The sequence below is a fragment of the Herpailurus yagouaroundi genome, unplaced genomic scaffold, assembly GCF_014898765.1.
Source record: "Herpailurus yagouaroundi ecotype Mexico unplaced genomic scaffold, PumYag 139, whole genome shotgun sequence".
NCBI lineage: Eukaryota > Metazoa > Chordata > Mammalia > Carnivora > Felidae > Herpailurus > Herpailurus yagouaroundi.
The window spans coordinates 39,432,646-39,460,001 of NW_024412394.1; the positions used below are offsets into that span (position 1 = coordinate 39,432,646).

The 27,356-nt window shown below is 37.0% G+C and overlaps 1 long non-coding RNA gene across 1 annotated transcript in view; it reads right to left on the reverse strand.

Annotated features, from left to right (window-relative positions):
• The window catches only part of LOC121029692 (uncharacterized), a 328,421-nt gene that overhangs the window by 246,985 nt on the left and 54,080 nt on the right, over window positions 1–27,356 (reverse strand). The window contains exon 3 of the long non-coding RNA XR_005789839.1: window positions 1,189–1,238. This is a non-coding gene — a long non-coding RNA (uncharacterized LOC121029692). The remainder of the gene's footprint in view (window positions 1–1,188; window positions 1,239–27,356) is intronic.

Genomic DNA, 27,356 nt, shown 5'->3' on the forward strand with positions numbered 1-27,356 from the left:
AGTGAATACAGACTTCAGTCTCCTAAGAATTTCTCCATGGACTGTTACGTTGTTGGTTCCTTGAATCCATTTCTATCTCTTGATTCCACAGTTTCTCCAAGGTTGATTTGGGGAGCAAGCCAACCACCCTGGCCCATTCATCTTCAGAAGAACCAGAAACCTTGATGTTGCTTGTTTATTATTAAAACCTACACTTATGGATGAAACCGCAGTTTATGTGAAATTCTAAAGCCATGGTCAGTGCTTATGTAATTAAACCCAGAGCCAACTGAGGTGTCATGATGAGAGGAATATCCCTCACAAGCCTGTGGACAAGTCACACACAACACAAGCAGTCAGTGTTTCCACATGATCTTGCTTGGACCAGATTGCATTTGAAAACAACACAAAAAGAACAGACTTGAAGACACCTGTCTTCTCTGCCTACTTCAGGCTGCTGGAAAGACATACATCAATGTTCTGAGCCACTCATGAAACTTAATTTAGTTTTAAGTCCTGGCCTGTAAACTTTTGTAGAACAAGCATCACATAATTTCGCCAGGGCTTAGGGGCACTTGGATAGCTCAGTTGGTTAAGCATTCAACTCTTGATTCTGGCTCAGGCATGATCTCATGGTTCATGGTTCATGAGATCAGGCCCCATGTTGGGCTCTGTGCTGCCAGGGTGGAGCCTGCTTGGGATTCTCTCTTTCCCTCTAACTTCACCGCTCTCTCTTTCTCTCTCTCTCTCAAAATAAATAAACTTAAAAAATTTTGCTAGGGCTTAATCTGAAAATCTTATATATTAAAAGGGGGAAAACTCTTCGCCATTGCTTCAGCTGCACATTCTTCCTAAGCCTCTGGGGCCCCACTTGGCCCAAATAAACTGCTAAAGCCAGAGCCTATATAATTCAAGATTGAGCTGCAACAGCTGTGAATCATAGGCCTGAACTCTGTTACTGATGCTGTGGTCAGAATTTAATGAGACACCCTCTAGCCCCGCCACTTGTAGCTATAGCCTTGCTAAGGTCTGCATTGCATGCCCCCCATACTTATGGAACCCAGGTTATTTCTCTAATATTTGCCAAAGGTGCAACTCTCACTTTTCTTGAACATCTCACTTCTGATTTAAACAAGGATTGAGACATAATTATGTAAAGCAAGTTTGGTCCATATTAAAATGACAAGTTATATAAAAACAGCCACTCACCAATGAACAAAGCTTCCATAAGCTGTACCACATCAGGATGATAGCTGCATCTATCAGGAATGAAAGAAGAGACTTCATAATTAAAGCCATAGACATTAAAAGGATAATAAATAAATATTATGAACAATTTCTTGCCAATAGATACAAAAACTTAAAAGAAACTAGATGAAAACTCTTTTAGAACAACACGACACACACACACACAAAAACAAAACAAAACAAAAACTAAGTCAAAATAACCACAGAAGGTAATTGGATTTGTAATTATTTCCCACAAAGAAAACTTCAGTCCAGAATTACTTCACTGGTGAATTCTATCAAACACTAAGGAAGAAATAAAATCGATATTATTCAATCTCTTTCAAGTAACCTAGAAGGAGGAACTACTTCCAAACTTGTTTTATGAGGTTAAAATAATCCTGAATCTACAACTGGACAAGAACATTATAGGGGAAAAAAAAAAAACTTGCAGTTCAAAATGCTTCATAACAAGAAACAACAAAATTAAAAGGCAACCTACACAATGGGAGAATATATTTGCAAGTGACATATTGATAAAGGGTTAGTATCTAAAATATATAAAGAACTTATAAAACTCAACACCCAAAAAATCAAATAATCCAGTAATCCAGTTTAAAAATGGACAGAATTAAATTAATAACACAAGAAACAACAGGTGTTGGCAAGGATGCAGAGAAAGGGTAACGCTCTTATACTCTTGGTGGGAATATAAATTGGTGCAGCCACACTAGAAAACAGTATGAAGTTTCCTCAAAAAGTTAAAAATAGAACTACCCTACAATCCAGCAATTGCATCAGTAGATATTTACCCCCAAAATACATAAATACTAACTTAAAGGGATACATGCACCCCAATGTTTATAGTGGCATTATCAACAGTAGCCAAATTATGGAAAAACCCCAAATGTCCACTGACTGATAAATGGATAAAGAAGATGTGGCACATATACACAATGGAACATTACACAGCCATCAAAAAGAATGAAATATTGCCAGGGGCACCTGGGTGGCTCAGCATGGAGCCTGATTGGGATTCTCTCTCTCCTTCTCTCTCTCTCTCTGCCCATCCCCTGCTCTCTCGCTCTCTCTCTCTCTCTCTCTCTCTCTCAAAATAAATGAAGTTTTTTAAAAAGAAGGATATCTGGGTGGCTTGGTCAGTTGAACACCTGACTCTTGGTTTTGGCTCAGCTCATGATCTCATGGTTTCATGGGTTCAAGCCCTGGGTCAGGCTCTGCTCTGGCAGTGCAGAGAGCCGGCTTGGGATTCTCTCCCTCCCTCTCTCTCTGCTCCTCCCCCACTCATGCTCACTCACTCTCTCTCTCAAATGAATAAACTTTTTAAAAAAAGAATAAAATCTTGCCATTTACAATGATGTGGATGGAGCTAGAGAATAGTATGCTAAGCAAAATAAGTAAGAAAAAGACAAATACCATATGATTTCACTCATATATGAAATTTAAGGAAAAAAAAACAAACAAGCAAAGAGAGATAAAAGAGAGAGAGAGACAAATCAAGAAATAGACTCTTAACTATAGAGAACAAACTCATGGTTACCAGAGGAGAAGTGGGTGGGGGGATGGATTAAATGAGTGATGGGCATTAAGGAGAGCACCTGTGACGAGCCCTGGGTGTTCTATGTAGGTGTTGAATCACTAAATTGTACACTTGAAACTAATATTACACTGTATGTTAACTAACTGGAATTCAAAAGAGAAAGAAAAAAGAGAAAAAAACGCTTATGAACATGCACACAGAAATCCTCAACAAAGTAGTAGAAAATTAAATCCAGCAATATATAAAAAGGATAATAAGATATGACTAAGGGATGCTTACGCCAGGAATGCAAGATTTAACGTGGGTAAATCTAATTAATGCAATCTACATCACCATAGTAAAGGAGAAAGATATTGAACAATTCTCTTCCAAGATCAGTAACAAAGTGCATGCTTTCACCACTTCTATTTCACAGTATATGACCCTTGGTAAGGGCTAAAACACAGTTTAAAAAAAAACCAGAATGTTTTTTAATAGTTACCCTATTATTAACTTCTTGAATTTGTGTGGTCCATTTGTTATAACTTGTTGAACTGATATTGATATACTTTACCCTTTGTGTTGTACAATTCTATGGGTTTTGACAAATATGTAATGTTGTGTATACACCAGCACAATATCATATAAAATAATTTTACACTAAAAATACTCTGTGCTCCACTTATTCATCCTTCTCTCTCACAAACTCCTCCCACTAATTTTTTTACTGTCTCCGTAATTTTGCTTTCTCTAGAATGTCACATAGTTATAATCATAGAATACAGCCTATTCAGATTGACATCTTTCACTTAGTACTATGCATTTAAGTTTCCTCCACATCTTTTCATGGTTTTCTTTTTACTGCTAAATAATACTCTATTGTATGGACGTGTCAATGTTTGTCCATCCAGTAATCTATTGAAATGCATCTTGGCAGGGGTGCCTGGGTGGCTCAGTCGGTTAAGCATCTGACTTCAGCTCGGGTCATGATCTCACGGTCCATGGGTTCAAGCCCCGCATCGGGCTCTGTGCTGTCAGTTCAGAGCCTAGAGCTTGCTTCAGATTCTGTGTCTCCCTCTCTCTGCCTCTCCCCAACTCATGCTCTCTCTATCAAAAAGTGAATAAACATTAAAAAAAAAAAAAAAAGAAATGCATCTTGCCTGCTTCCAGTTTTTGGTGATTCCAAATAAAGTTGCTACAGACATTCATCTGCAGGTTTGGGGTAAACATCTAGAAACATGATTTCTGTATCACATATTAAGCCTATATTTAGCTTTGTAAAGATATGTCAAACTGTATTCTAAAGAGGCTGTACCATTTTGTCTTTCTACCAGCAATGAATGAGAATTGAGATTTACTTTTGTTCCACATCCTTGCTGGTATTTAGTACTGTCAGTGTTCTAGATTTTATCCAGGAACCTATTTTTAATAATTTAAACTAACAATTGAATTTAGCAAGATTGTTGGATTCAAGTTCAGTATATAAAAATAAATTATATTTGTATATACTAGCAACAAACAATTGGAAAACAGTTTAAAATACTACTGATAATAGCCTAAAATGCTTAAGAATAAATTTAATGAAAAATGTATGAACCCTCTACATTGGAAACTAGATATTCCCTGAGAGAATTAAAGGAAGGCCTAAATAAATGGAGATATATGCCATATTCATAGATTGGAAAACTCAACATTACTAAAATATCAATACTTTCATATATTTATCTATATATCCAATTCAATCCCAATCAAAATACCAGGAAGACTTTTTAAGGAAATTTACAAACTCATTCCATATTTATATGTAAATTAAAAGAATCTAGAATAGTCAAAACAGTTTTGAAAAAGAACAAAGTTGGGAGATTTATAATCCCTGATTTCAAGGTTTACTACAAAGCTATCATAGTAATTACAATGTGATCCTGCTCTAAAGATACACAAGTAAATCAACTTAACAGAACAGAATCCAGCTATACACCCACCTGAAAATGGTCAACTGATTTTCAACAAAGAAACTAGGGCAATTCAAGAAAGAAAGTTCATTTTAATAAATAGTACTGGAACAACTGAATCTCCATAAGAAAAAAAAAAAAAAAACTCTGACCACTACCGCATACCATGCTCAAAAAATGTAGGAGAATATCTCATGACTTTGGAGCAAAGATTTCTCAGATCAGGCCAAAAAAAAAAAATCACTAACTCTAAATTCAAAAAATTAATAAATTTTATTCATCAAAATTAAGAATGGTTGCTATTCACAAACACCATTATGAAAATGAAAAGAACACAGATTGAAGGGGGGTGGAATCTTCCCCAAATATACACTTGATTAACAACTGCTATGAAAAGTATATGAAGAATTCTGTTATTCAAGGCTTTATCAAAGAAACAGAACCACTAGGAAGGGTGTGTGTGCATGCGTGTATGGAAGAAAAGTCAGATGTGAAATGAAGGAAGCAAGGAGAAAGGAATGTGCAAGTTTGGGTTAGAATCCCCAAGGACAGACTGGAACCCTTGTAAATCTCTCACCACCTTCAAGCTTCCAATTATTAATTTGCTAGAGCTGCTATAACAAGTACTAAAAACTGGGTGGCTTAGAAAAGAAATTTGTTGTCCTAGTTCCAGAGGTTAGAAGTCAGAGATCAAAGTGTCAGCACAGTTGGCTCTGAGGGTTGAGAGAGAATCTGTTCCATGCCTCTCAGATCTTAGCTTCTTAGTTTCTGGTGGTTTGCTGGCAATCCTTGGTGTTCATTGGCTTCTGCTGAACCACTTCAGTCTCTGCTTTCATGTTCACATGGTGTTCTCCCTGCAATGTACATGTCTGTCTTTGTGTCCAAATCCTCCTTTTTTTATAAGAATACCAGTGGTGTTGGATTACCACCCACCCTAATGACCTCATTTTAGCCTTGATTACCTCTGTAAAGACCCTATCTCCAAATAAGGCCACATTCTGAGGTATTGAAGATTTGGACTCCAACATATTTTTTGAAGGGACATAATTCAACCAGTATTAGGAGACAAATGTGCACCTAGCCCAGGATTCAGGGCCAAGTAAAGAGAAGCCTGGCTGGACAAAAGGAGCTACAAGTCAGTTGCTGTATCATGTCAGCAAGGGAACTAGTAAACAAGAACCAATGTGCCACCTGCTTTGCTCCAACCTTCCACAGATAAAAAGAAGATGACTATTTTCTCACATATGTATCCCAAATTCTGTGCAAATGCCCTCTTGTGGCCCACACTCATCAGAACTATGTAGGTCAGGGAATCCTTGGGATAGTAGTTCCAGCTTAGGTAAGTTGACATAACACAAATGCACCACAAATTCATACAACTCAATAGAATGAAAGTTTTCAAACCAGATAAAATTTTACCCTTTACAATATGACATGCAAATAGCCAGGGAACATATAAAAGGGTATTTACTCTTTATCAGTCTTCAGGAAAATGCAAATCAAAATCACAAGATAATTACTGATTAATAAAAATGGCAATATCAAATGTTCTTGGAAATTTCTTTTTATTTATGTTTATTTTTTAGACAGAGAGAGACAGAGTCCAAGCAGGGGAAGGGAAGAGAGAGAGGGAGACACAGAATCTGAAACAGGCTTCAGGCCCCGAGCTGTCAGACAGAGCCTGACATGGGGCTTGAACTCACAAACCATGAGATCATGACCTGAGTTGAAGTTGGATGTTTAACCAACTTAGCCACCCAGGCGCCCCAATTAATGGGGACGAATTTTTGCGTGTCCAACTCTTGATTTCAGTTGAGGTCATGATCTCAAAGTCGTGCGATCGAGCCCCATGTCAGGCTCCACACTGAGCGTGGAGCCTGCTTAGGATTCCCTCTCTCTCTCCCTCTGCCCTTCTCCTCTGCTCACATTCTCTCTCTCTCTCTCTTTCTCTCTAAAATTAAAAAAAAAAAAACTTCATGGACTTGAACTGAAAAAATATAACATGAGAGTATTTTAAATACTTTGCCCAAAGATATGCCAGCTATCTAACTAAAATTTTCAGTTTAAAGTATTTAACTCAGGACCTAAAAGACATTAGAGCCTACCACATATATCAATAATTTTAAAATTTTTTAAATTGATTATTGAGTCTCCCCTAGCTTAATGCCAGAAGTCTCCGTTTGTAAGATATCAAATAAAGGACCCTGACCTTTTACAAGAATTGAAAAAATGGTTCAGAGAAGTAAAATGTTCTATTTGGACAGAAGGTCAAGTGTCAAAGTTAATAAATCTTTTTGAGAAACTGACTTAACACATTAAATTACAAAGCAATCTAGAGTATCCCCTAGGACTTCTTATTCTAAACAACATAAATAAGTAAGCTTAGAAGTAAATAAATATAAGGGAGAGCACAGCAGCTCTACATTTCAATTCCATGGGGCATCATTCGCATGAAAGACATGTGAGGAGTGACCCTTAGAATTGTGTAATGCAGTGTCCCTGAGGGTTCAAGGATAAAACAATTATTTTTCAGGACTGTATACTGTTCTTCCTGTCATACTCATAAACACTGTCCTTGTCTGTAGAGGGTAGTCAGTTAAGCACTGTGGTTTATGGAAGGAAGGGAAAGTCAGAACGTATGAAATTCTACCTCAAAGTTATTCATTTGTATTGATGCTGTTTTAACTCCAAACAACTTTTTATTACTTATATTATTATTAATACCTATGCAAACACTACTGATTTATTGTAGGAAAAAATTTACACACAAAGGAAAAAATCCATAATTCTATCACTTATAGGGGCCTCTTCAAGCCTTCTTTAGATAGTACCTACCATCATCCATACTAGATCTCTCCCTTAGTAGGTGTGGCCTCTGTGGTCACTGAGATGATGACATTTAAGAGATGTTACTGTCCTCCTGATTCAATCATGGCTTCATAAGGCAAGCAATGACACCACCGTCAATCCCAAGGTATGTCTTTTTTGACCATGGCATACATGTATATCATAAAATCACTTCTCATAGGATAACATTTCCCGATTTTCCCAAGCCTTGTCCACACAACCTCTGCTCCTATAACTCTATATTTTAGATTATATGACAGGGATAGAATCTTTATCAGAAGAAATTAAAGGAGTCAGGAAACTTCATACCCAATTTGGAGATACTTGTGTCTGAACATCACCTTTCATCTTCTTGTGAACCCTTGGCATCTAGTGAGGTTTAGCATCTTCCCCAAAACACTAAAGCCAAGCTTTAGTGAAAACTCAATACCAAGATGGGATAGCTGGGATTCTACCCCATAGCCAGGATTGGTACAATGGATACAAACGCATATTAAATAAAGACCACATATTGAGTTAGAGAAGATGAAAAGCCTTCTTAAGCATTAAGGAAAGGTAGGTTTTCATGAGTGGCCCAGTAATATAGGATTTAAACAGGGAGCTTAAAAAAATGTCTAAATCTGAAAAATGTAAGATAAAAGGGAAGAAGACATCAAAATCTACCCAATCCCAACAGATTATTCTTTCTTTTAAACCTCCTAAAATATATTTTGTTACAAACACATGAATTAAAATACAATTATGATTTTTCCATGTTAATAAATATAATTTTCCAACATGAATGTAGAGTAATGTAATTCATGGATATTCTACAATTTATTCAGTCAGTCTCAACTGTTGGACATTTAAAGCTTTCCCAGTTTTTACTATTATAAGCACAACTACAATAAACACATCTATATGTAAGTCTTTATACCTATTTCATTATTTTATATATTTTTGAGCTAAGAAGTACATGGAGGGATGCCTGGGTGGCTCAATCATTTAGGCATCTGAATCTTGTATCAGCTGTCATGATCTCACAGTTCATGAGGTCGAGCCCTGCATCAGGCTCCATGCTGAGTGTGGAGCCTGCTTGGGATATTCTTTGTTTCTTTCTCTCTCTCTCTCTCTCTCTCTCTCTCTCTGTCTCTGTCTCTTCTCCTCCCCTGCTCACACTATCTCTCCCTCTCTACATAAATAAATAAATAAATAAATAAATAAATAAATAAATAAATAAATAACTTAAAAAAAAGAAGTATGTGTACATTTTAGGGTTTTTTTACACATTGAATATATAATTATATATATTTCATATTGACTTCCCAAAAGTTAGTATACTTATTCTAACATTGCATTAGGATACTTGCTTCTTCACAACTTTCCCATAATTAGGTATCATAATTCTGAACTGTTAGCTAATTTGATAAGTATGCAGTGGTAGCACTTTATTTTGGTCATAGTTTATCAACCCTTGTTCTAAGGGTTCAGAAGTAGCACTTGCAGAAAAGCAACTACTAGGCTAAGAGGATGCATGCAATGAAGAACTAAGTACTTTGAAATGTGCAGAACTACTACAGGACTATATAGTCAGAGGAGAAGAAACTTGCCAGAGCACATTTGCAATCGGTGTGTATAAATATCGCAGCCAGGTAGGGAGATAGCTACCAGAAGGTGTGGCCAGAGCTGCCACTGAAACAGCTGCTAGGTAGGAGGCAGGGGCTAGTCCATGAAGGCCACTGAAGAGAGACCCATTAGGCCATCTGCACACTGATCTGTTGACTTCCACAATCAATAAAAAGAAATGAGTATTGGAAGTTGGAAGGGAAGTGCCTTCCTGCCATCACCTCGACAAGGTCACTGCAGCACCTTGAGGTAACAAAGATTAACATCAAGCCAGCTGGCAAAGGAGAAATATTAACAGGATTCAGTTCCAGTTTCACAAAGCAAGGCACCGAATGGTGAATTGGGGCTGAGAGACAATAATTAACAACTGGTATATAGGTACCAGATTTTCTGAGTGAACCAACTTGATTCAGTGGTAAAGCTTAAATAATATAAAGTAACAGAAACTTAGTATGTCCGTTTAATCTAAATAACAATACTTAGCAAGACTTTTGACAGATTATTAGAGTCACTGGTAAGTGTCCAAATTACCAACTGTTGTAAATTGGTTGTATTCTTCACTTGTGAATTCTTCACTTCACCATTTATCCACATCTTTTGCCATATATCTTTGCAGTTCTACTTCCTAAAAGTCAGAATCCACTTTATTATCCTTTGAACGTAGGCTGGTCTTGCAACTTGCTTGTGCCAATGAGATATTAACAGATGTGATGCAAACAGAAGCTTGAAAAAACATTTTTTATGACTCTGACCACCTCTTGCCCTCTGCCATTGCCATGAAACCATGCCCAGGCTAGCCTACCAGAGGACAATAGACATATGGAGTGAAGTCAAGTCATCCAATGGAACAAGAATTGACCAACAGCCTGTTCATGCCCCATCATGGTAGTAAGCCTAACCAAGAACAAAAGTTGCCTAGTTGCCCTGTGTAGACAACCACAGACACCTGAGCAAGCCCTGCAAAGCCCAGCCCAAGCCAGGGAACACCACAGATTTATAAGCTAAATAAATGCTTATTGTTATAAATTACTGGGTGTTGGGGGGGGGGTGGTTGCTTGTTATACAGCATTATAGTGATAATAGGTAACTGATAACGCTGCCCTTCTATATGTTAATAGAAGAAAGCAACATGATTTGTGTACCACATAGGTATATGGAAAGTTGGTATTTCATTATGCAAGTTTAGATTGTTCCCTGTTTTCCCACATTGAAAATATCCAACCTCTGCTTTGAAGGAATGAGCAGGTGTATTATAAGACAGGATGAAAACTTTTTTTCAGAAACTAGATTTGAAGCTTCCAGGCATAAGAGAGTAAACTGCTGCAGAATCTGCTGAGGCATAAAAAAAGAACCTAGCATTTGCAGGCTAGAGGAGTGGTTCCTTTTATCCTTAATGCCTTCAATTTTACACTCCTTAGCACAAGCATACAGACACCCCAACTCATCAAGATCAGTTTAGTCCACCACCATCTTCTCAATCTGTAGGACTACCCTGATATAAATCTCATGTGAAACAGAGAAACATAAAACCTTTTTCTTCAACCCATTCATAATGGGCCATTTCAGGGATGCCACCTTCAGTTGGGCACCTCTTTGCCCACAGGTACTCAAGATCCTCATGCCATTCCCTCATGGCCTCATGGCCTCATGGCCTTCCATGTGTCATCTCTCTCCCATCCTTGGTTTCTTTCCATCCTACTATTTATCAAATCCATTGTGAGCATCTACAACTCACAATGATGGAAATTACAGTGACTGATAACTTAGGGGCAACTGTATCTCACCAAGGAGAAGACAGGCTGGCAGACACCAGTTGTAGAATAGGAAGGAAGATGGGTAGATATCTGGAGAATTAGAATACCTCCTTGGCACTCTGAGCAAGCACCGCTAAAGAGAGGGCAGGCTCCATGTACATGAAACCTGTTTGGTTACATAGTGCCCTGCAGTTAGAAGAACCCCACACCTAGTTTATTGCTGGACTGTGACTCTTCCAATGGCCTCTGCATTTTCATTTTGCACTATGCCCTATGAATTATGCAGCCACATTCATCCGGAGGTAACAGTTAGATCTGCTCCTCATTAGATGTGTTCTGTCTTATACAAAAGAACAGGTTTCATGTCTGGAAATCATTTTATGTATAGTATTCTAGGTGCTACTGACCTAATAAACTACTGAACTCTAATCCTCTAATATTTTAAACCTCAGTTTCTTCTTCATCTCCATAATTATCCATATACCATGCATACACTCTTAAAGAGTTCAAACAGAAAATTGGTAAAAGTCTGAAAATTATCTCAGAGAGGACTGTTCTGATCCACCCCCCCCCCAACAGAATACATTTACCATTAATACTCCAGCACCATGTTAAATGTACAGCAGCTGGGACTACTGTATAAATCCCTATCTCTCTTGCCTTAGTTTCACATTCTGTTCTGTGACAGGGCAAATGGAGATCTAAAATGTAATTTTTCCCTAGAGGTAACATTTTATGTACTATTTATTAAACCTACACTCTGTGTCAGGTATCTAAAAGAACACATAAAAATGGCCTCTTTCTAAAATAGCCTTTTCAATTACTTCTCAGTGTCGTACCTTTGTAGCTCTTCCAGAGGCCATAAAGCCCAAGGACTGGACTTTGCTAGAAGTGTCATTACTGCTGCTAGGCAACAATGAACCTACTCACTGGGTTTTTCCATAGTCTCTCCTTGTTGTACTTTATTTTATTCCTTTTCTTATGGAACATTCCCCCACAGTCCATTGATACCCTATCAACATAAGGAAGAAAAACCCAGCCCTTTGACTTTGGTACCCCCTACTTATATATGGATGAGGCTGACTACCTACTTGGTTAATAAAATGACACACAAACTCCCATCCTTCTCAAAATATTCTCACCACTAACCTGGTGAAAAGGCTAAAATTCCAACTTCTAGAGTCATTCTGATATTGAAAACTTTCACCAGAATGATTCTGTTAGAATGCAGATGATACCTGAAAGAAGCAATATAACCTATATAATATTCAGCAGGAAATAGTTAAATATGAAAATCTCTTCCCTGAGCTTCTGTTAGAAATGCAGAAGAGGTCAATAATGTTTGGGGTCCATCTTCTTGCTACAAGTTGGAAGATCACATACTTATATATCAAACAGGAAGTGACTTTAAACCAGGAGGGGCTTAAAGAATCTTCCCATTGATACAGACCCTAGGGCCCAACTGTAGTACAAAATGCAGGTCATTGTAGAACACAAAAATGCAGCCACCAGTGAGAGAAGGAAGAATCAAGGCAAACAGAACTTGGGCTACAGTGAAAACCGAAGGGCCAAGCAAGTCACAAAATCTATTTCTACATTAACAGGGAATTTAGCTACCTAAAATTTTTATCCCATAAAAATAAGTCTTTTTTTTTTTTAGCATGAACTTTGAAATTACTGACAGAACCATAGTCTGTGGTCTGACAGCAAATAGCAAGGAATCTAAAATAAAAAAACAAAAACCCAGTGCAAGCATCACAGAACAAACTATTATGGAGCCCACAAAAGATATCAGAATAACTGAGACAACACAAGACGTGGACAACAGACCAGAACAGAGACTGTTCCCTAGGCACATGTATCTATGATGAACTGAAACATATCACAACTGAACATTTGTGTTTTTTAAGTTAATGTTATGTCAAAATGAGCTTAAATTAATGTTCAGCACTTGTTCCAGAGACTAAGTGTACACACTACACAAACTTTGGTTGTCTTCATAAAGTGGTTAGTCTATAAATCCCAACAAATCTTCAGATATTAAAACATCAACCTAAAGACAGACCTGTTTACCACTGGAAGTCATTCCAAAAAAGAGCAGGAAACAGAAATGCAAACCCTATCTCCAAATACAAAATGAGAAAAGAGTTGCTAAGTTCACCAAAAGGTAACTTGGAATATGGAAAGCTTTCAAAAACAGACTTCTACGTCTGCAAATCTCAGATAAAGTTGAAAAATCGTAGTGTTCAAAGTTACTGGCATGCTCACAGAAAAGCAGGAAAGAAGGGGATAACTGAGGAATCACATATTTAGACAAGCAGTATCATGATGAGGCCAAGTGGAAGAAATATATTCTGTAATGTGAGCACATCTGACGTTACTTGACTCTGTTGACTGAGGTGATATAAAGATTAATAAAAGGAGTACACACTCAAGCCTGTTTTATAAGGAAATTAAGTAGAACTTCCTGGTCTGGGGGAAATTCAATTCATTTAAAAATGTATAACAATTAAATAAGAGGCAGTACAAGATTTATATGGATAGGTTAATAGAAAAATAGAGTAAAGGAGCATGAAAAACAAATGACAGATAAAGAATATTCATATTAATGTTGCCATGGAATAGAAAAGATGCAAAATGTAACCAAATGCAATCCATGGATATAAAACATTTAGTAAAACAAATGCCTCTATAAAGTAGGACTTCAAAACAGAATTATGCAAGGTCAGGAAGACATAATGAAACAACAGAATTAAAGATAAGTTTGCAAATGCACAAAAGAAATATAAAGCCATTCCAGAAATTAAAACCACAAGAGTCATTAAGAAAGAAAGAAAGAAAAGAAAAAAGAAAAGAAAAGAAAAGAAAAGAAAAGAAAAGAAAAGAAAAGAAAAGAAAACCTCAGGTACATGGAGAGCAGGATTGAAAGAATTATTAAAAAAAAAACGAAGTGAAAATGATTAAAGATCAGAAAGAAAATGATGGCTATGGAAGGCAAAAGAAATCCAACATACATATAACTGATATTCCTGAGAGAATGGAAATAAAGGGGATGGCAAAATATTAAAAGTATCATGCAAAAGAACTTTACAAAAATAAAATAAGTTGGTTAAGTGCCCAACTCTTGATTTTGGCTCAGGTCATGAGATTCTCACAGTTCTTAAGACCAATCCCCACCAATCCCCACCAATCCAAGCAGACAGCATAAAGAGGGATTTTCTCTCCCTCTCTCTCTCTCCCTCTTTCTCTCTCTCAAAATAAGTAAACTTTTAAAAAAAAGATGCAAATCTACAAACTGAAAAAAACACATCATATCTCTGGAAAAACTAGCACAGAATGGTCAACATCAAGACATATCTTAGTAAATGTATCAGATTCCATCAAAAGATAGAATCTAATTTGATCTGGGAAAGTTTAATATAGGAAAGCTTATTAATTATAAGAGGGGATTGAGGTAATAAAGAATTGGCTAGTGGGGCGCCTGGGTGGCTCAGTCAGTTGAGCGTCAGACTTCGGCTCAGGTCATGATCTCATGGTCCATGAGTTCAAGCCCCACATCCGGCTCTATGCTGACAGCTCGGAGCCCAGAGCCTGCTTCAGATTCTGTGTCTCCATCTCTCTCTGACCCTCCCCTGTTCATGCTCTGTCTCTCTCTCAAAAATAAAAATAAACATTTAAAAAAAAAGAATTGGCTAGTAAGAAGTAAAAATAATGAAAGAATACAGGAATAGCAGATATAAGGAGTAGCTACTACCCCTAGGGCTGAGATAAGTAGCACGCTCCCAACCCTGCACCAGAACTAAAATCCAGACCTTGTTGGAAAATACATAACTTTGACTCACTGGATATTGAAGAATTTGTTGAAAATCCATCATTTTGTAAAACTATCTTTAGGAAATTTCTATGCCTTAAAACTTGCTGCAAAGCTTCCCAAGAGAGTGTCAGGAGAAGCCATTCAAGGAGAGGTATCTAGCTGGTGGCATTTCACTGGGAAGTCACTGAAAGAATACAGGGGAAGTTTCTGGCCACTGGGTGCTGCTGACCAAAATGTTACAGGAGCCATGTATAGAGGAAGCAGGGGACCATGGGAGCCAGACACTGGAGAAGCCACAGGAGCTAGGCAATGGAGAAAACCATCCACACCGCTGAAGCCAGACACTAGAAAAGCTGTCTGTTGGGGAACCCATGTGCTGGAGATGCTGCCAATGCTGCAACAGCCTGGTACTGAAGAAGCTTCCCATGCTGAAGGCAGTGGGTATTTGAAGAAGCTACTGGTGCTGACAAAGCTGGCTAAAGAAGCTGTCCATACCAGGCCAAGAGAAGACACCCATGCAGCTGGGTGCTAAAGAATCCATCCATCCTTCCGAAGCCTGGCCAGAGAAACACACTTTCTCCTCCTGTGCCCCTCCCTCACCCTTCACGGACAAAACTCAATATCATGCCATCTGGCAAAAGAGAAATATCTACAAGTCTCCTTGGGGTCCTGGCAACCTGCCAATGGTAATCGTATAGATACTTTAGGATGGGCAGCATTGTTTTCATGTCCAAGTTTTCTTTTCCATATTTGGAATAAATCACCCACATTAAAAAATTATTTCTTCACATATTCTGTGGACTTTTCTTTCTTCACAGGTAGAGGGAAATGGAGAATATATAAGATAACAGAGTATTAAAGGATGTCTTTGTTTAATTAAATTGATAATAAAGTTTCCTTCCTAAGTGTGAAACTATCTTCTCAATAGCTAGTTGAGAAATGAAAATGCTTCTATGGCTGATTTCTCTGTATTACTGGCCTCTGAGGTGATTTTAGTGTAAAATCCCCTTTCATTTACTTGGTTTGTCTCTAAGTACATTCAGAAAAGTTCACTTCCACTGGGGGAAAAAAAGAAACAAACAAACAAAAAAAAACATAATCCAGGGAGAAGGTGCCAGGGGTGCTAGCACCTGGAATATTCAGAACATTCACAGAAACATAAATATAACACTAAATTTAAAACCAAAAAATCTTGCAAGAGTCAATGATTTTATTAATTCTTTAACCAAGAGATTGAGAAGCCAACAGAGTCTGATAATGCTTTTAAACAAGACATTTTAAAATATATAGATGGACTACAACCCGTTTGAACACCATTTCATATAAATTAATTAGTAGAGTTTAGATATTGATAAAAGTCTTAGAAATAGTGTTAAATTTGGGGAGTTTGTTACAAGAAGTTTTGAGGAATGATATAGAAAGGTATTTTTTATGGTTACTGAAAAAGAATAGAATTAAAAGGTACAGCACAGATTTCAATCTGACAACCAGTTTCCTTTCCTAAAACTGGGTTTGGATTTATTGTTTTAAAAAATATTCTCAGCCTTCACTTTTATCAAGGAGATTCTAATTGCTGTACCACTTAAAATGAAGCATTTGAGCAAATAAGCATTATATCAGAAAAAGCTTTTTCACTAAGCTTGCTAATTAGAGGTTTACAATCCCTAGCTTTAGTCAGAACCTATTAGCCAGCATTAAAATAAAGAAATATCTATATGCCTAACAGAATCAAAGTACAAACAGAGAACAGAATAAGAAATTGTAGTTTTTATACTGAGATCTTAAGGGGGTTATTATGCTGTGTGTCCACCTCTTTGACCTCCAGATAGCCAGGGACTGCCAGAGAGACACCAAAGAGATTTCAGACTAATTCTGAGTCCTATAATCGTGTTTAATACTCTCTTACTTCCAACAGCTATTTAGACTGTTGATACATAGACATAACACATGATTTAACTGATCTTTATAACAATAGCTTGAATTTATTGTTTGTCTGATTGGTAGCTGTGTTAGGTAGAACCTAGATATGAACAGTGGAAGGCTGAGTCCCAAGTCTTTTTGAGGGAGGAATAATAGAAACATGAGCTGGAGGCAAGGATTATGATAAATATGTTACACATTGGAAGCCCATAGGCACAATATCTTGACTTTGTGGCTTCCAAGACCTTGGGACTGACAGACCAAGAGCCACAAGTGCAGAGCATGCAGCTTTCCTCTTCTACCTCTGTCCCAGGGCCACCCCTACACTCATTATAATGCATTTGCCTTGTGGTTAAAACTCTCCCCCACTCCTTGCAGGGTCAAAAACTACCCCCACTCACCTGTGGGAGGAGTCCCCCAAATGATTGGAAACAGCCTCCATTAGAGACCACCCCACTATCAGTCACAGCTCCTCCCGGCCCAGAAAGATCCAATAATATCCAATCCCAAAACAACCTAGGGACCAGTTCCACCTGTGGAGCCTGCCTGCTCTGCCACCCTGAGAGTGTACTTTTGTTTGTGCTTGCTACTTTACTTCTGGCTGTCTTTATTCTGAACACGGATTTTCAGTAAATCTTTTTGTGGGAAATCCAAGAACCAAGTCCTTCATTGACACAACACAGACTCTCCCACCGGTAACAGTTGTCCTATTTAATCTCAAAATCTAAAAAAATAAAGTGCCAGGCCACCTAGGTGGCTCAGTCAGTTGAGTGTCTAACTCTTGATTTCAGCTCAGGTCATCATCCCAAGGTTGTGGGATCAAGCCCCCTGTCAGGCTCCATGCTGAACATGGAGCCTCCTTGAGATTCTCTCTTTCTATCCCTCCTCTCCTCTCCCCAGCTCATGCACTCACTTTCTCTTAAAAGAAATAAAAAATAAGAAGAAATGAAAGAACAACGTGTTCTGCTATTGACTAACTAAAAATTGGTGTTCCCCCAAAATTCATTCTTCGAAAAATAATCCCCAGTGTAATAGTATTTGAAGGTGGGGCCTTTGGGACATAATTAGGTCATTGGGACAGACCCCTCATCAAGGGTATTAGTGCTCTTAAAAGAATAAGCCAGAGAGTTGGCTTGTTCCTCTTTCCTCCACGTGAGGATACAATAAGAAGTTGGCAATCTGCAGTCTTGAAGAGAGTCCTCACCAAAAGCTGATTTGGGAGTTCAGATTTCTCAGAACTATGGGAAATAAAGTTCTGTTCTTTTTAGGCCACCTAGTCTATGATACTTTGTTATAGCAGCCTGAATGGACTAAGACATGCCCTGTCAGCAGGTCACCAGCCTTTAAAGATGTGCCTGGGGAATTCTAAGAGCCAAAGCCATTCAAGGTCCTTGATAATTCCATCATTCCATTTCCTGAGCTTTACCTTCTTTCCAAGCCCATCTCTAACCAGTCTGAGCTTCTCAATACTTCTAAGCACACCTCAACTTTTCCCATAGTTGTGTCTTTACTCCACATAAATATTCGCTGCCCTTAGCTGTGTATGTCCAAATTACACCATATCTTCAGAGTCCCTATGAAATGATATCTTTTATAAAAAGCTTTTGCTGATTACCACAGCTAGAAGTGTTCTCTCCATCCTCTGAACTGTAGTACTGCTTCTGTACCTTTCCTATGGTGTATAAGACTATATTCTGCCCACATGTCTTATTTCTTCTGCTAAACTATAAGCAATTTCAGGGCACGGTTCATGGCTTACAAATTTTTCTTCGCCTCTTACAAAACACGGCATCATGATTTGCACATGAGATGCTCAGCTAGTATTTTTGAATAAGAAATTAATTATCCAAAAGTGATCTCTAGGACACTATTTCTTGCCTCCAGTCAGTCAGAGATCAGTCTTGCAGATTAAACCTCACAGGAAGGGAAATCTAGACATGACTGAATCAGTGCCCAGGGAAGCTCTATTGGATCCTAAGGCAAATGATAAAAATCAGTTATACCAATTTTGTCTTTAAAATGTTGATATTTTGTTCATTATGAATGTTTAAAAATTTAACTTTGACTATTCAAAATTTGGGTTATTCAAATATTGCATTAAAATAATATTCCTCTTGATACCTGCGTTTTTGACATCTCCTTAAATTTTGCATCTCACTCACTTCAGTGTTCACTCACTCCTATTCCCAGCTCTCCAAAATAGTATTAATCAGGTGGATCGTAGCATCAGGGATCCAGGCAATTTGCCCATCATCAGTATGATGCTAGCCATTGCATGGGTTAGGAAAAAGTAAGACAGACTACCAAATTCTAAGGCAAAGTTTATACTATAATGCTGAACTAGAGTCCTACAAACACTATTCCAAGAGGGAAGTAAGATACAGATAGTCAGGAATGTTGGACTCAAAACCTACAGAGGCAACCAGAATCATCCCTGGAGTAGTGAAAACATTTTCATTGGGCCATAAGACTTTCCTTTCAGGCCAAACCACATGGTAAACTGGAACTATGGCTGTACTTCTTTCTCTAGAAAGGAATGGTTTAAGAACTCAGGCAGACATGGATCTACACATGGAATCTGTCAGTAAATATAGTAATGAGTCCCTGTAGAAGACATGATTGATAATAGTAGGAATATTTGGGTTTGGGTTGTGTGTGTATGTTTGTTTTTTTTTAAAAGATGGCTTTAACCTTTTACATCTTTACACATAGGAAAAAGATTCAAGTCTTTTGCAACTTCTTAATCCACAATTACCATTATAGTTTATAATATGCCCCACAAAATGCAGTGTACTAAAACTGAAGCACTTAAGTGATCCCTCTAGGCCTTTAATGATTTTGTAGCCACAATAGTAAAAGATATCCAAAGTTATTTTAATCCCAAACCGTCATTGTCTTAGGTCTCCTGACCTCTATCACCAGACTTAGCAGATGGCTTTTTTAAAATAATTTTCCAAAATGAATTCATTTATATCGTCATGAGAAATATTGAGTCCCAAATGCCAAGAGAACAAAAAAGCCTCTTCACATGTTCTTATTTGTTTATTTACTCTTTAGAGAGAGAGAAGATCTACTGGCAGATTTTTCTTAGGTCACCCCTTGGCATTGACTTCAGAAATGTAAACTACTGTAACCAGTGTTCCCCCAGTTTCAAATCCTTCTTGGTAAGTTTTTCTTTAATGTCCTGGTTGAGCTATCATGCTATTTGCTTACAGAAGTCCAATCTCCTGCACTAGTGTTTCTGAAGATACTCAGAGCCAATCATTTACCACCTTTCACTCAACAATTTTAGCTTCCACTTCGTCTACATCCCTAAACATAATGCTGCTTCACCCAAATGTCTGTCAGCTGTAAAATGGATAAATAAATTGGATATAACTGCTACATGGAATATTATACAGCCATGGAAAAGAACAACTGCACACAGTAACATGAATGACTCTCAAAAACATCATGTTTGGCAAAAGAACCCAGACATCAGAAGGCACACACTGTATGATTCTAGTTATTAAAAATTCAAAACAAACCAAACTAATCTTGCATGAAGGTTACTCTTGAGGGAGATGTTATATCTGGAAGGCGCTAGGTAGGATCTTCGGATTGAGGGGATGAATGTTCTGTTGCTTGACCTGAGTTCAGGCTATATAGGTGTGCTACTTTGTGAAAATCCACTGAAAATTTCTGTGTATATGCCATATATAAAAAGTTTTGTGAAAATTAATGTGTTTGCCATATGCCATTGCTTAAATCTATAACTAACCATTTTTTAAATGAAGGATGCTTAGGAAATAAGGTATTCCAAACATTTGAGGGAAAAAGAGAGATCTAAACTAAAAGCTATTCCTAGAAATAAAAATACACTGTATGCCTAATAACTGGAATTCAAATAAAAACTTTAAAAAAATTTTTAAAAAGAAATAAAAATACATATAACTGATTCTAATTCTACATTATTTCTGGTAGAAATTTTTTTCCTTAGCTATAAATACATATATATAACTACATAGTTCTTGCACCTAGCTTCTCTTCAGGAATCTACAACTGAACATGTCCAAAACTAAGTTTGTTATCTCCTCCAAAACCTACACCCCCACCTCTGTATCTCAACAAATGGCACCACCATTCACTCCAAAAATATGGCAACTTCTTACTTTCTACATTTTCCTTACTGTTCAAACCAATAAACACTATTTTTTGTCAATATGCCTCTTTAATACCATTGTTTTAGTTCCCTCTCAACTTCCCACTTACCTGCCTTATTTCAGTACATTATTTTTGTTATGAATAATTGTGATTACTGGCTCCCCTAACTCATCTCATTTTTCTACAATCTCTCTTGCTTACTGCCTTTGAGCCTTGTATAAGCCACACAAAGATAATCAGTTTCCTAGCTATACAGCCATAATTAAATTTAACCAGAAGCTGTTTCACACAGACTGATCACCCATATTCTGAAAGAAATGACTTTAGTATGTTCTTCTCTCAACAAAAATTTTGTTTTTTTCCAAAAAGCAAAGACAACTGTCCAGTTCTGGTATTATGAAAATTATGTATGAATTCAGCCACAATTTCCCAAGGCTTCCATGGTGAAAATTTGTAGTAACAAAACGCCCTATGTGTCATAAAGCAAAAGATAATTGCTTTCATGCTTAAAGTGGCCGTGTTTGAAGCATCTACCCAATCTTTATGTCCTCCAGAAGAACCTCTCTTTTTCCCATGGAAAGGGTAAACTACCCAAGCCATGATCATATTATTGAGTTTGGGTTGATTACTTTTTTCAGAGAAATTACTGCCATTGTTTGAAAATTCATTTAAGGTAGGCCAATCAGTTTCTCTCCCAGGAGTCTGAATATGAGACTGAAATATTGTTGTCAGTCTCCATTGGGCACAAGTAAGGACTCTGAAAGTGAGAGAAGTTAGGGTAGACGCACAAAAAGAGCGGAGGCAGCAGAATGTGGTCTGGACGAACCAAAGGCAATCTTATTATCCTCCTTTTCAGTTCCTGGATCTAGTCCATATAGTTTGGAAACACTTCCTGCATTTGGACTTAAGACATAGCCTGATTCCTTAAAATAACTTCTTTACCTGGGCTGAATTTCCAATACTAATAAAAGATTATAGAGTAAATCAATGCTAAATTCTTCTAGTTAACCATCCTCAAAAAATCCACTTAAAAATAAACTATTTTCCATGAATGCTGAGTATTTTCACATCTATTAATGCTTTAACAAAGAATAAATCCCATATCCTTTAAAAATAGGTCAAAAAGTCTAAAACGTCAAATTCTAAAATGAACATATCAGCCATATTGCTTTACAGAAATGCTCCCAACTTCTTCCATCCTCACCTAGAAAATGAGACTGTTTGTATGGCATACTTAAATCAACAGAATGCATGAGGTCACAGACCCAGAACCAGCCTGGCTTCCTAAAGACTGAGAGGATCAATGTCTTATACACATATTCGTTTGTGGTATCCCAGGATACCCCAGTTTACCAGTTAGGGATCTCTGAATAAACATATCCTGCATAATTGGAAACTGTATCCCTTTCTTGAAAGAACTTAAGATTGTACTGTATGTATAGTACCAAACACTGAAGGAATTTAAAAACAAGATAGAGAATCTTCTGGGTGAGACTACTGAGTAAGAGCTTATAACCTAAAAGTGGAACTAATTTTGGTTGTAATAAGTAGTAGTGAGGGGAGGAAAGTTCAGGCTTTTGAAAAGAATCAAAGTCTAATTAAACAGAATGACCACACAGTACTCTTTTCTGCCTTCTGAGATACCACCAACAAGAAAGCAAGGGAATAAAAAGGGCAAATACCACTACACGGACAAGAAGAACAGCAGGAGATTCAGCAGCAGATGAGAGATTTTAAGATATATATTGCAGATGGAAAGGACATGGGGAATGGTAATCGGCCTATCAGGGAAGGAGAAGCTTCAATCTAAAGTCTCTGCAGAGATGGCTATTGATGAAAGCTGAGTAAATTCATATATAGAACTTTTGAGTTGTTAAGGACTTGGAGATACTTCATACTTCAGATACTGATACTTCAGAAGTATCACAAGGTAGAAGTAATACACGGGCTAAATACTGGTTGAGACTACATAATGGTCCTCTCCACTATCTTGCTTAATTAAGCAAACACCCCATTCCTACTACCACCACACCTCTAAACTAGGCAAGATAGCAAAAGTTAATTCTTTGGAAAATATGAACCAAAAAGGCTGTAGATTTGGGGGAAGTCAAACGCAAGAGAAGGCAGAGATGTGACTCCTCCTATCCCACTCCTCAGAGTCATCTTCCCCTATCCATCTTTCAGAAACTTACAGCCAGGTTAGTATTTCCCAAGCACCATATTGGAGGATCTTTCTCTGGAGAAGCCAATCAACCCTAAGAAAAGAACTACAAATACTGACTTTTAAGGATCTCTTCACAAAAAGCCTAAAGCACCACTCAATCACCCAGCCCCACCTACTCACATACCATTCCTAATCAGTCCCTTACTCAAATATAAAAGGACAGCGAAAGATAACTAAACATTAGAGAAAAGCATCCACACTGAAAGAGATCACAACACAGAAAGAAAGAAACCTGGAGAAATCAGACAAAAAATTTAAAGAGAAAAATGTATTATTAATATTATCAGAAAGATAAAAGAAATCATTGCATCCACAAAAACAAAAACCACTGTGAAAAGAAATGACCCCAAAATAAGAAAGAGCATTCAGAAATTAAAATATCAGAGTCGGAAAAAATCCAATTAAAAATCTAGAAGATATAGTAAATGAAATCTCTCAAAAAATAAAAATGATTAGAGAAAGGGCTGGGAAACAATTGAGAAAAGAGACTTAAAGGATTAATCTATCAGATCTAACTTCTGAATAATAGGAGGTACAGAAAGATGGAACAGAAACAACTGAAAGGGAGAAATTCATCAAAACACAATTGTATAAAGAATGTACAAGGACTCAAGGACTTGAATTTACAAAATAAGCAGTTCCAGTGAATACCCAATACAATGAAGGAGGAAAGACCTATTTATGGCACATCTTGATGATATATCAGAATACCAGAGGCAAAGAGAATCTAAAACATTCCAGAGTTGGGATGCCTGGGTGGCTCAGTCAGTCAAGCATCTGACTTGATCTTGGCTTCACTCAGGCCATGATCTCACATTTAGTGAGACTGGGCCCTGCATTGGCCTCTGTGCTAGCTGCTTGGTATTCTCTCTCCCCCACTTTGCCTGTCCCCCACTCACATACGTGCTCTCCCTCTCTCCCTCTCTCTCAAAATAAATAAATAAACTTTAAAATCTTCCAGAGTAAAAGTCAGGTCACATACAAAAGACCTATATTCAGAATGGCATGAAATTCAGTATTTTCAAAATATTAAGGAAAAAATATTTTAACTCTGGATACAATATGCAGCTAAAGTATCAATCAAGTGTGAGGGGAAAATAAATGAAATTTGGATATGCAATAAATTTTAAAAGTTTGGCAGCGATGGGAGATGTGCCTCAGAAAAAGATGAAATACAAGTAAAAGAGATGAAGACATAGAATCTAGCAAACGGTAAAGCCAACACAGGATAGAGCCAACTAGGATGACAGGAATTCACCAGGCCAAAGGAACAACTGATCCAGATAGAAAAAGTAAAATGGAAAGATGTCAGAGAGAAGTCTCAAAATTCATGAAATTGATAGGCTATCTGAAATACGGAACCCTTGGAAATTAATATTGATAAGCATTAGATAGAGCCCTTAAAAACTGATAGCAGGTATGTTGAAAAGTAATGCAAGAGAAAAAATAGGAAATGATTATTTTCTAAGAAGAAAAAACTTTCATGAGAAAGAAACGGTCATAGACTTGGCTTTGTAGTAAATAATATTTTCATAGTCATAATAAAGTAAAAACTGAATATTGACATGCTTCCCAAATTATTTTATTATTATATCAGAAGGATAGTTGGGCAGGAAAGTAAGTGTGAGGAAGGAATGTAAGATACCAATTCAGAGAGCCTTACCTTGGTAGGAAATCAATAGATAATATGGAGGAAGATACTAGAAGAAAGACCTAAAAGAAATAAAAATGGTTGCCTCGGGGAAAGGGGACCAAGTATTTATTTGGAAGGGAGTCAGAGGACAGCAGTTTTTCATTATTATGCTATTTGGTTTTTCACAAGCATGAATTATTTTGAAAAATAAGTGAGGATGAATGGAACAGTCTTAAATTCTATATGTTCAAAGAATATTTGTGCCATTTCCTCTTTGCCTAGAAATGAAAAATGTTAATTTAATGAAAACGGAGGATGGATACAGTTTACAAAAACAGTATAATTTGTGAATTTAATTTATTCAGTTATGCCACTCATTCAGCATTGATCAACATCTATTAAAAATATCTTTGCATTTATAGAGGATATTATAACCCTTCAGATTCTAGTTAGAGTTTTTCTTAAAATTATTATTGATCTACTTAAGTTTAAACAAACAAAAGAGATTTTTAACTTTCCCTGTGATATTTTCATTGCTAATTTATCCAAACATACATGAAAATGTTTACATTTGGATAATGACAGGCTTATTAATTGCTCTAAGCTAAATTTCTTGAACTACAAAAGGTAAAATAAAATCTTAGGTCAGTGAAAAACATGAAACTGTTAAAGTAAGATTTCTTGGCTCAGATTGCCTAGAAAGGAAAAGCTGTAAAAACCATGATATTTACAGAGAATTCACATTTTGTTTTATAAAACATGATGTCCTCTTTAAGTAATAGTGACTAAACAATATAATAGTTATTTGAAAAATTTTTTTTAACTGTGCAGTAGTTTTTGTCATACAACTTTCTTGAGTGTTGGGTTTTTTTTTTCCCCAAAGAAAAATCTCATGTATTTCAGTGAGCTAGTTTGTAAGCCAAGCATTCCATCCCTCTCTCAATTGTTCAAACAAATCCCCAATGGCCTCCCTGAGTTAAATTAGCAGAAGAATAATATTTCATGGCTCATTAATGCATAGAATCAAGTAACGGATCCCAGCTCAGCAATGTAAAGAGAGAAGCAATGGGGTGTGTCCCGTTGTGTTAACTCCACAGTGTGCCTATAGGCCTCAACCAAAAGATATAAATTAAGGATTAAACATAGCTGTAAAGCAATTGGCTGACAAAAAAAAATTAAAAAGATATATTTTAACAGAAAGAGCTAGTGCAACTTAAATTTTTCTCACTTTTTTAGTAGATTAAAAATATCTGTTTTTATTTGTAGGCCAAATTTCTGCTGCAATTCAACTGTACTTTATGTTTACAAGCCCTCCTTTGCCTCTCTGACCAGTAATAGTATTCATATTTGTATTCTATTAATATTTGAATACTTATGTGCAGGAAACTTCATATTTTGAGGCTTTATACTCAAGTGACTTCTTCAGTTGCATACTGAAGGTGTGCATACCCGCAGGTGTGCATACCCCCAGGAGAAGCACAAGACAATCCTCTGGGGATATGTAAAGAAAAATATTAGGATTTCCATATCCATTTTTTTTTTGAAAAATAAAAAATAAGGTGAGGGTCTATATTTAACATACAAATTATCACTGGTATCCTTGCTCAGTAACTATATAAGAGACCCCACATCTCATACAGTGAGAAAAACATCCTGAAGAAAAAGTAAATAACCCAGGCACAGAGGAATAAATGGCAGTGTCCTCATGCACTCATTCCCTTATTTCGGCAGGTTACACCTTACACCATTTTACAAGAGAACCAATTAGAAGGATTTGCAGATTACATTGCGAAGTTTCATCTAAACTAACTTTCACAAGAACAAAAAAATTAATTTAAAATATTCTAACAAAGGGGCGCCTGGGTGGCTCAGTTGGTTGAGCACCTGACTACGGCTCAGGTCATGATCCCACAGTTCGTGAGTTTGAGCCCTGCGTCAGGCTCTGTGCTGACAGCTCAGAGCCTGGAGCCTGCTTCCAATTCTGTGCCTCGCTCTCTCTCTACCCCTTCCCTGCTCATGTTCTGTCTCTCTCTGTCTCAAAAATAAATAAAACATTAAAAAATTTTTAAATCTTCTAATAAGGACATCACATATAGAAGATAATACCAATGATGCAAACATGTAAGTGAACAAGAAAATGGCAGCATGTAAAGTTCTACTCCTGGTATAAGTTCCTTATTGTGCATATTATGAAATAAAAACAAAGATGACCTAATTAGATCAAAGAGTTGGTCAAATTTCAAAATTATCAGAACTATTTAAATTATTCTTTTATATCCACATTCAATTATGAACATTCTCATGCATATATTTTTCATTGTGAATAACTAGTCATGATAACATGCAATCCTTACAATTAATTAACCTGACATTTTTTTTTATTTTTTTAATTTATATATGAAATTTATTGTCAAATGGGTTTCCATACAACACCCAGTGCTCATCCCAAAAGGTGCCCTCCTCAATACCCATCACCCACCCTCTCCTCCCTCCCACCCCCCATCAACCCTCAGTTTGCTCTCAGTTCTCAACAGTCTCTTATGCTTTGGCTCTCTCCCACTCTAACCTCTTTTTTTTTTTTTTCCTTCCCCTCCCCCATGGGTTCCTGTTACGTTTCTCAGGATCCACATAAGAGTGAAACCATATGGTATCTGTCTTTCTCTGTATGGCTTACTTCACTTAGCATCACACTCTCCAGTTCCATCCACGTTGCTACAAAAG